General features: G+C 37.5%; 1 protein-coding gene across 6 annotated transcripts in view; it reads left to right on the top strand.

The window, feature by feature from the left end:
• The window catches only part of LOC131435793 (four and a half LIM domains protein 2), a 412,903-nt gene that overhangs the window by 330,789 nt on the left and 70,348 nt on the right, over window positions 1–11,766 (top strand). The gene's annotated exons all lie outside the window — the stretch shown is intronic.

Here is an 11,766-nt window from a genome sequence, read left to right on the forward strand (position 1 = left end):
TTTCATCGATTATTGACGTGCTGGGTTGACCGGAGCGTTCGTCGTATTCAACGTCTTCGCGGCCATCTTGGAAACGCTTATACCACTCGCAAACACTTGTTTTTTTTCATAGCAGACTCACCGTAGGCTCTCTGTAACATTTCGCACACTTGGTTACACTTTATTTCATTTTTCACGCAAAATTTAATACAAATTCTTTGACTCTTCAATTCTTCCATTGTTTAAACTAACAAAAATCGCCGAGCTCAAAAAACACGTCTACACCAGCCGCTACAAGACAGAATGTAAACAATGAATACAACTGAAAATTTCACCTTACATTAGGGACATATGTACCAACACAATAAAAAAAATTTTTGACCACCGGACTCTCCAGACGCGCGCAATTAAATAATTCCGGGAACTTTTTGAACAGACCTCGTATATTAGAGCTGTAAAAAACAACGTGTTTTGTCGATTACGTCACTTATACCATCATATCTCCGGAACCAGAAGTCGCAGTCATTTGAACCAGAAGTCGCAGTCATATAATCAATGGCCCAATAGTAGCTTTCAAACGAGCCTAATTTTGTTAAATTCGGTTTAGCCATCTCCGAGCGCGGTAAGAAAAACAACGCTTTTGGTCAGTTATGTCACTTATATCATCATATCTTCGGAACCAAAGTCACAGCCATTTGATCTTCGAACTTGATCAATGGCCTAACAATAGCTTTCAAACGGGTTTAGGTTTGTTAAAATCGGTTTAGCCATCTCCAAGAAACTTGCGCAGTAAAAAAGCAACGCGTTTTGTCGGTTACTTCACTCATACCATCATATCTCCGGAACCAGAAGTCGTAGCCATTTATTCTTCGAACTTGATCAATGGCCCAATACTAGCTTTCAAACGAGCCTAAGCTTGTTGAAATTAAGCCATCTCTGAGAAAATTTTGCGTTAAAAAATTCGTTGAAGATGCACATAAACACACACATACACATTTTCCGATCTCGTCGAGCTGAGTCGATTGGTATATAACACTGTGGGTCTACGAAGCTCCGTTCGATAGTTGGTTTTTCCAGCAATTCTAATGCCTTTCTATAGAGAAAGGCGAACCATCTTGTTTTTTTTCTTCAGGTTATGCGTAAAATATTTTTCGAAAAGTTTTCGAGCAAATTCCCAGATTTTATTTTATTTTCGTGAAATATATGTGTTTATAAACCGTTTTGGTAACAAAAAGTCAAAATTGACTGAAAGTAATATGGGACAATTATGCGTAGACCGGCAGTGTAGATGGTATGGTGCATTTAACAGGAAGACAAAGATTGCAAGTTCAAATACTGTCTGGGGAATTTTTACTTTTTCACTCCATTTTCGATAAACTACTTTTTGGGTGTTCACTTTGAATTTACGTCTCCATCCTGGATCGGTTGTCTGACTACTATGAAACTGAGACTTTTCTTCCGAAACAAATTTTTTTTGTTTCGATTATAGAGGTTTTAACCTTAAGGTCATTCGCCTCTTCGGGCCAGAAAAATTTTCTGACCCTATGTGCGGGGTTGGGAATCGAACCCAGGTGGGCTGCGTGAAAGGCATCGACTTACCCATCACGCTATACCCGTCCCCAGTGTGAAACAAATTCGTTGTGCTCCAATAAACTTTTATTTTATTGATAGAGGTTCAATTTATATTTTTTTCATTTTTTTGCATCATCACTTGGAAATGACGGTTTGAATCTTTCAATGTACATCACCCAATGGTACCGGAGATCTAGATCAAATGAGTACCAAAAGATGAGTACTCATTTGATCAGGATCTCCGTCATGAGTACCAAAAGATTTCCATTCAAAATCAACAATCGAACATACGTAGCCCGTGAAAATTCAAAATTCGCGATACTTTTTTAACAAATCGAATATATAGAATTCAGCAATAGTGTCATATGTAGAATTCTACGACTTGAACTGTGCAACCACATAAAAACCCAAAGCATCTCATCTAACAAAAGTAAAAGCATTCGCAGTGATGTTGAACTCATTGAGGAAAGTGCAATCAGTGAACCAATCGCTCCTCAGCTCTCGATGGATAGTAATGAGAGTGACTCAGCCTTAAGAAATCTGAGCCGTGGGAAATAAATTAATGAGAAATGAAAACATGGAAATCCGATATGGATTTTTTTCAATGGATTATAATAAAACGAATTCGAATTTATATAGCGAACAGCAGTTTTGGTGAAAGCCCACGTTTAATAGTAATTATAATTTCCAAACTAATAAAAAATATATGAAATATCGATTCCGACAACGGTTTATGAATAAAGCGATAATCAGTTTGACCATATTATTTATTTATGAATGACTGCCAAGTAGGTCAATCATTTCAAACATTGCTGTCTGTCAGTGGAGCAATCGATCTTCCCTGTCAGGAGCATCCAAATTGAATACTTTAGAGCACCATTAAATCTGTCAGTTCCACTTGTCGCACAGTCCGAAATTTCTGTTTTGTTATTTTTAGTGACACACTCGGTTAGGTTTATTAGAAATATAAAGTTGAGAATCGCTTACGGTTTTTATAATTAATACGTGGAGATTTTGTCATAAATTTCTTTGACAAGCTATCAACTATCCACGTACAAGCGATTGTAAACGGTCAATGTCAACTGGTCTGTCGGACGGGTGAGTGACAAAATTTGAAGAAAAGAAAAACAAACATAACAAGATCATCATAGATATCGTTTCGCAAGCCAAGGGCAACTCGAAAACGGTTCTCCGAATGTTTGAAGGTTTTTTTTTCTCGGGCACACTGTCAAGTGTAAAAGATTCGTGCGCAGATTGGAGGAAAATGAAAAATGATTCCATTTAATGCCCATCAGTAATAATTGATAGATTTGTTGCTGGTATTATCGTAAATCTGTTCTTCACCCACTAACGTCATGCACGCGTTATTGAAGTACGGCTTTGAAACACCAGAGCAACCAATTAAGATAGGAATTCCAGAGCATACATACAACTCAACAAAATACTTCAATATCTCAATTTGAGGCGATTGGCCCTAGATTCTCTTGAATTCTGCACAACTGAAAGTTAACCGTTTGCTTCTGTTCACCCCAACTCAGTTGAGTAAAATATTTGCCAATTGATGAAAATCCAAGTTTATTTACAAAGTCCGCTCGAAATAACATCAAAACAAGAAGATTGACGAAGAAACCAAATCATCCGATCATTGATCGTCGTTGGCGTCGCTGCCTTCGTCGTCGTCGTCGAGCGTCATGCTAGGTGTGCTAGGAGGCAAACAGTACAGTTTTTCGAGTGTGAAAAAGGGCAACGGGAAAGCCAAAAGAAAATGCTCATCCTAACGTACCCGTGTCCCATTCATAGCTTCCATGCAACGTTCCGCACACTTATACGAACGATTCGAGTGCTGTTTGCAAAATTTTCCTTGGGGTCGTGTGCACAGGCCAAATTATTACATTTTCAAACGGCTGGTTAGAGGTGGAAAATTAACGAAAAGAAAAAAAAATAATCATCTTTTTCAACGGAAAAACGCACGAGAGATCGTGCACGAGAGGCTAGACACCAGCTAGCTCGCACACCCACACACACTCTCAGACTCAGTCCGTTGAGAAAGAAAACAACGGAAAGAAAGAGAGAAACGGATGGGAGGACGAACAAATATTTTGGCGCACGATCGTCTCGTTAAACGGCGCGTGGCGAATGTGACGTCACCGCTGCATAACGGCGCAACGGCCGAGAATGTCGGCGTAACGAAATGCAGGAAAACCATCCATCGCCTGCTGATGGCGGCGCGCGTACACGTTAGAAAGGAAAGCCAACCAGTCTGGGAGAGCGTGCGTTCCATTAACGGATGACGATCGTAGTTGGCCGAAGGCGGCTGTTAAAAATAGACGCCATACGAGCGCTGATGTGCCGCTTCGGTCGTCCATCTGGTTCGGGTTGGTTGCGTTTGTTGTTGTTTTGATTTTTCCACTGTTGTTATGTTTCTTTTTTCACTTTTCGGAGTGCTTGATGCGAAGTTGTTTCCGAAGTTCCCACGTTTCTCACTGATGTCAAAGGTGTTCTATTTCAATCGGTCTGGTTGGTTGGGGCCCATGTTACACGTTTAGAAGTGTCCGTTTTTCGTGACTCGATATTTGAATTAACTGTTTGGATAAGTCGTGATACAATTTTCTAGTTGATCTCACTCAACTTTTCATACATCTAGAAATCGTAGTCTGATCCTAATACAATTCATTAGCAGATTATAAAGACTGTCCCAGAAAGTATGGACGCACTTTGATTTCGCTGTAAATAATTCACAAGTGTTAGATATTCAAATTTTATTCGATATACTGATAATATTAGACTACAACAATAAAATATTATTCTCAACATTTGCTACCTAGCCATTGTAGATTAGCTGGCGCACCTTCTTGCGAACGTTCATCATTAAATTCCGTACAGACTTCTTGGTGACAAGTTTTGACACTTTTTTCCAATCTTTTTCGAACTGTTGAATGGTTTCGGATGCCAAGACATGTTTCCTAAGATGTGCCTTCGTTAATGCCCAAAATTCCTCAATTGGTCGAAGTTGTGGGCAAATTGGTGGATTCATGTCTTTCGGGACGAAAGTGACATTTTTGGTAGTATACCATTCTACCGTTGATTTCGAGTAGTGACATGAAGCATGATCTGGCCAGAAGACAACAGGATCCTTGTGGCTTCGAATCATGGATAGAAGTTGTTTTTGTAAACAATCTTTAATGTATATTTCGCTGTTCATTGAAGCAATGGTGATGAAGGGTTTCGAAATCTTACCGCAGCTACAAACTGCTTGCCAGATCATAGCTTTCTTACCAAATTTTTCGACTTCAATCGATGTCTCGGACTGGTTTAACACTTGCCCCTTCTCGCATCGTATAATATTGTGGTCCCGGCAAGGATTTGTAATCGAGTTTCACGTAGGTTTCGTCGTCCATGATTATGCAGTTCAAATTTCCAACAAGAATCGTATTGTACAGCTTTCGAACCCTCGGCCTGATCGATGCCTCTTGTTTCGGACTACGTTTTGGTTGTTTCTGCTTCTTATAGGTTCGAAGATTCAAACGTGCTTTAGCACGAAGAACAGTTGACTTCGAAGTGCCCACTTATTTGGCCACATACCGAACTGAAACTTCCTACTTTTGCTCGAACGCCTTCAGTATTTGTTTATGCCACTGAGAGTTAGCAGGACCTTTTTTCGACCCGTTTTCGGTTTATCCTCAAATGTGTTATCCTCACCGAACTTCCTGATTGCATTTCGCACGGCTTTTTCACTTACTCCTTGCCTTTTTGCTATCTTTCTCAGTGACAGTCCGCGTTCTGTGCACCATTTGTACACAATTTTTCGACGTTGTTCTGCTGAAAAGTCCACGCATTTTGAAACAAACTAATGAAAACGAATAAACAACTGCACGAGTGGTTAGAGAAGAGTGTAAACAACAGGACGCAGCCATAAAAATTGACAGATTCTGAACCATTGCGAAATGGCAGCGGTTTTTGGTTGCTTCCATACTTTCTGGAACAGTCTTTAGGACAGGTAAACGATTCAAATAAATTCAAGTTTGTGAAATTCGATCCAGCCATCTCCGAGCGTAGCGAATTTTTGTTACATTTTACTGATATTGACGAACCAAGTCAGATGATATACTACATGGAATGGGAAGTCCTGGTCCTAACAAAGAAAAAGTCGTGAAAACTTTTCTATTCTTCAGTATAATCTCCATCAATAGCAATACACTTGACCCATCGGTCATCCAACATTTTGATGCAATTTTAATGAAAAAAAAGATTTGTCAATCCAATCATCACACCGTATTTAAATTATGCTTCCGTTTCTACAATTACCTCAGCATTCTACGAAAATTTCTTTCTTTAGAGAAACCTTTTCAGGTTTGGAAATAGATAATAGTCGCTGAGGGTCAGGTCTAGAGAATACGGGGGATGGTGGACCAGTCTGTACCTCAAATCATTCAGCAACGTTTAATCGGAAGAAGAAACTCGTTTTCTCCATAGCTTGATGAAAACTAGAACTCGTCTGACACGATGAGCTGTTCTTCAGAACAACACTGGATAGATTGTCATGAAATTTGGTAATGAGCCATCTAGAGGCTTGTTTTCACCAAAAATATACACGGTTCGAAACTATTCGCGCATTTTCTGTGAGAGGACTTTTTAGTTTCATGTAGTATAACACTTTAAAGGTCCTATAAACTTCACATGAAAAGTTGGGTTTCACGGTGATTGCATAGCCTTCAAAATTGGGTATCATTTTTATACCACTTCTGAAACATTTCGGAGATTCTACATGGACGTTCGGTATCTGCCAGGTTCAAGTCATATGGCACCCGATTTTTTACCTTTGAATGAACCCCATTGCTCAATACCATTTTAATAATTTTCTAAATATTATAATTCTCATCACTTATTGTAGTTAAAACACAAATTTAGAATATCTTTTCTCAGCTATTCCTAAATCTGATCGGCATCCAACTTCCAGTTTTGAAATCACTGGATGATATGAAAAATAATGAAAATGAATATAAAATAAAAATATATACCGTAACCGATTTTTTCTCGATAATAGAACCTGAACCAATTTTCCCAAATAATGGATGGATGGGAGGACTTTCTGTTAGTTGATGTCCAAACAATTTTAGAAATTGACAAATAGACCATTTTCAATGTTGATGAAATTTTATCCCAATTTTTTCCCCTACCCACACTCTAGTTGTTTTTATATGTGGGAGATACGCACCGTAGGAAAAAAAAACTAACTTCAAAAATACTCATAAAAATCCACATAACTATGAAAAACCTATTCCTAATCCACCTAGTGGTATGATAACGCCTATTTCTTTCATCTTTGCTTTTTATATTGCGATAATTTTTGATACTAATTTGGTTTGATTTCCGACACTGACTTAATCAGATTGATTAGGTTAGTTCACAAAATAATGATTCAGTGTTTATGTCACATATTCAACATTCCTCAGACTAAACGTATCAGCAATAATTAATGATTAGGACGTGATCATAGGTCTCTTTCTGAAATAATTATGTGGATAGGACAAAATTATTTTGTTATTTGATTGTATCACCGAAACTTCAAATTTAAGTCATATGATCTTCAAAAAAAAACCCACACAGTCTCGAATGAGCCTAAAACTATTGATACGTTTATGCCATTATGGCATTGATACACTTATGCCATTATGGCACCGGAACCGTGAGTGAAAGCCATTTGAACTACAAACCTGTTTAATAAACCAATAGTAGTTTCCAAACGAACTGAACTTTGTTGAAATCGGTTCAGCCAGCCGGTAAAATTGAGCGGAGAAAAAAAACGCATTTTGTTGGTCACTTATACCATTATATATCCGAAATCAGAAGAAACGCCCTTCCAAACGAGCCTAACTTAAACTTAAAGGTCAAATCGGTTCAACCGTCTCTAAAAGTATTGGGCGGTGAAAAAACAACGCGTTTTGTCGGTTGCGCCATTTAAATCATTATATCTCTAGACGAACATTTGAACTTCGAACTTACTAATGGCATAATAGTAGCTTTCAAACGAGCTTCAGTTTGTGAAAATCGGTTCAGCCATCTCTGAGAAAAATAACGGTAGCAAACAACGCGTACGTCATTACAGAGTTTCATCAGAAATAACAGCCATTCGATCTTCAAACCTGATCAATGAATCAACAGTAGCAGTTCAAACGAGCCTAAGTTCATTAAAATCGGTTCAGTTATCTCTGATTGTTATTTGGCGGTAAAAAAAACAGCGCGTTTTGTCGTTTACGTCACTTATACCATTATATCTCTGGAAACAGAGATTTTCGAGCTTGATCAATGACTAGCTTTCAAATGAACCTAAGCCTGATGAAGCCATCTTCGAGATAATTGAGCACCAAAAAAAAAATCGTAGAAAGATGCACACACATACACCCACATATATTTTCCGATATCGTCGAGCTGATTCGAATGGTATATAACAAATGGGCCTCCGAGGCTCCGTTGGGAAGTCAGGGTTTTAAGCAGTTTTATTGCATGTCCATCAGAGCTAATTGGCTCCCCTAGTTATTTGGAGATTGGTACCTTAAGAGAAAGACAAAAATCATTTTTAAAAATTTAAGGTCGATTTTTTAAAAAAACACTATACTTGATTTCAATGAAATTTTGAACCCCATCAGATAGGCAAGTATCTTCCCCAACAATTGTCCATATAATGCAATAAGTTCTCCTAACTTAAAACACTTTTTGTGCAATCGGATACTTTTTGCAGTTCCATTAGAGTCTTGGACGATAATGACTTTCTGGTCAGTTTAGCTCTCGATAAAAAGACACTGGAATAACAAGTAAAAGTTTTTATTGGAAAAATGTTTTTCCTTAAGGGCTGAGGCCAGTAGGTCGCGTAAAACCACGTGGCTCGATGTACTCTCTCGCAAATGTGCAAAATGACTCTCGATGTGTTCAAGAAAGTTTTGATATTTTCGGTTACAAGTTTGACTACATCACATAAAATCCAATAAAGCTACCGCTATTTTGGCAGCCTTTTTGAGTCGATTTTATTTCTCTCTCATGTTTCGTTACGTTACCAGGGAACTGGAGCAGAAAAAATGGCGCGTCTATAAAAATCGACTTACCTTCACAAAAATAACATTAATTTTTATCGCGACAACATATGTGTTTTTATGCATTTATCACATCTAAATTACATTGTCAGGATAGATTTTTGATCCATGCTTTTGAAGGCGAGATATTCAATGAACAAGTTGAAATACGGCGTTTTCAGCTATGCATTCTTCCTTCAGAAAAAAGATTTTCAATGAATCATTCAGAAAATTTCACAGAATAATGTAAACTGAACCGATTTTCACAAACTTATGAAATCAAATGAAAGGTCTTGTGGTTCCATACAAAATTCCTGAATATTATTTGGTTCCGACTTTCGGTTCCGGAGTTTTGGGGTAAAATGTGCAAAAAAATGAAAATATGTGTTCTAACTTTTCTCATAGATGGCGCGACCGATTTTCACAAACTTAGGTTCAAATGGAAGGTCCTGTCGTCCCATACGTAATTCCTGAATTTCATCCGGATCCGACTTCCGGATCCGGAAATATAGGGTAAATTGGGTTCAGATTTTTTTGGAAAATCTGACAGATTTTGGAAGATTGCTCTTAAGGAAATTCACGAATTTCAATGGATCATTTGTGTAAAAGACCAGAAAAATTTCAATTTTGTATCATATCCATCAAAGTTTTTGATCAGAAAAACGTGCAAAATTAGTTAAAAGATATTTTTTGGTTTCTTTTATGGTGTCGTCGTTATGAATCGTTTACTCAAAAATAATTCAAATATATTAGAAGTACACATTAGTTCGGTCCGTTTTCAAAAGATGGCTCTGGCTGTTATGAATATTGAACAGTGACAGCTGATGTCGGTAACTTCAAGACGTTAGGTTGCGTCGATTAAAAAAAACCTGTTTTTCACTGTGTTAATAATGAGCAATTTTGTGTTAACTAATACCGTTTTCGTTTATTGATCAGAGCAGCCCGAAAACTGACCCAGAGTCGCCCAAACAACGTTTGATATGTTTGTTTTAGCAACCTGATGTCGCTCTAGATTGGACTCCAATCGCGTAGTTTCGCTCTGAAAATTTTCTCGGGTCGCACCACGCATCCAGCCGAGTTTGTTTATTTTATCTTTTTTCCCTGAGTTGTTGTTTAGGGCACGTACCACGTGTTCGTTTTACTCGGAGTCAGAGTAGCCCGCGTCTAGGTTCAAAAACGAAAACGGTATAAGCCGCATTTGCGGGAAGTTTTAGTTTTCTGTTCTAACTGGAAGAAAAATGCAGCTGAAGCGCATCAAATACTTGTGGATGTTTATACTGATATTGCTCCAACTAATAAATCATGTAGGGAATAGTTTTGATGTTTCAATAATGTAGATTTCAGTGTTGAAGACCGGCCTCGTTCTGGACAACCAAAAAAATTTGAAGACAATCAGTTGGAGGCATTACTCGATGAAGATCTCAATTAAACGCAAGGAAGAAGCTTGCAGAATCATTGAAAGTCCATGGGAATGATTCAAAAGCAAAGCAGTTGGGTACCTTATGAACTGAAACCGATAGACATTGAAATGCAAGTTTCACTTGCAAGCAGATGATTCAAAGGCAACAAAGAAAGGAATTGTTACTGGGGATGAAAAGTGGATATTCTCTGATAGCCCCCAAGAAGAAAAGGTACTATTCTATGCTCGGTCAATTGTTGCCATCTATCTCAAAATCAACACTAAAGCTGAATATTCATGTTTCGAAGGTCATGTTATGCATTTGATGGGCCAAAAGGTTTGTGTACTAGGAGCAGATACAACCAGGCGATGCTATAACTGGCGATCGGTTTAGGTTGCAATCTATGCGTTTGAGCTGTGCATTACGAGTAGAACGGCCAGAATACAAGCAAAGACAGGATAATGTTATTTTCCTGCATGACAATGCTCGGCCTCATGAAAAAAAATATTTTAACACGCTCAAGTGGGCCATTTTGTCGCACCCGCCGTATTCTCCTGACATTACTTCTTCTGATTACTGGTTGTTCCGACGGATGCAGCACGATCTGACAGGTCATCGGTTTACTTCTTTCGTAGAAATCGAAAATTGGCTTTAAGCTTGAGTCACCTCAAAAAACGAGACATTTTTTCAAAACGATATTCGAAAATTGCCTGAGACGTGGGACAAATTAGTAACTAGCGTTGGACGAAACTTTGATTAATTTTAAAATTAATTTTATTTTGGAATAAATGCAATTTTGATCCAAAAAACCGGTAACCAATAAGCACATACTAATGCCGCATTATGACAGCAAATAATCGCTAATTGGCATTTCAATCGCACTTGATACTAAATTCAGGCCGACTTTTGGAAAATATATGGCTATTTTTATATGAGGCATATTTATGACTAGTGATGAGCTGAATTATGATTTATTTACCACAGATGAGCTTTCAGATTGCAGATATAGAGCTATAAGCATTTTTTGTACCCATTAAAGGCTATTTTAATGCCATTATTAGTGCTTACTGGTTACCTGGGACGGACCGAATTAATTTGTACTCCCAATATTTTAAATTTATTGTTATTGTTTTGGTATTGAACATAGCTTAATTTTTTATTACTCTGCAAGGAAACAATTTTATTCTGATCAGTTTAAAAATTGAAATTTTAATGAAAAATAGTCAATTAAACACTAGAATTTCATTCTACAGATCAAAAGCAATGAATTAGTGACCTTTCTCATGCCAGTAACCATTTTAGAGATATTTGAACATAAAATTCAAAAGATTCAAACTTTTGTTGAATTACAAACATATGTTTCTGAATAAGCATTTAACTATTTTTTCTTTGCAAATTTTTTTAGGGTTCCTATTTTTGTCCGTACATTTTCTCTTTAGACACAAATTGTTAGCAAGTAACTGTTTCTGAGTTACAATGATTGGAAGAAAGTGCACGCAAGGAAGTATACTTTTCTTCTTAGAATCAATCTACTGGATTTTTCATGAAATCGATTAATCTACTGTATGTTTAGTACCATTTTTTTCTTTGATGCTCATACAATGAACTAGGCACCCATGCACCGGTGCGCATAAAAAACGAAACGTACAAAAATAACACCTTTCAACTTTTCAAAATGAGCGAACCAATTATTACCGGAATTTTTCACCAGCAACAAGTTATGATCTAAATATAACTACCGATTCACG

The sequence above is a fragment of the Malaya genurostris genome, chromosome 3, assembly GCF_030247185.1.
Source record: "Malaya genurostris strain Urasoe2022 chromosome 3, Malgen_1.1, whole genome shotgun sequence".
Classification (NCBI taxonomy): domain Eukaryota; kingdom Metazoa; phylum Arthropoda; class Insecta; order Diptera; family Culicidae; genus Malaya; species Malaya genurostris.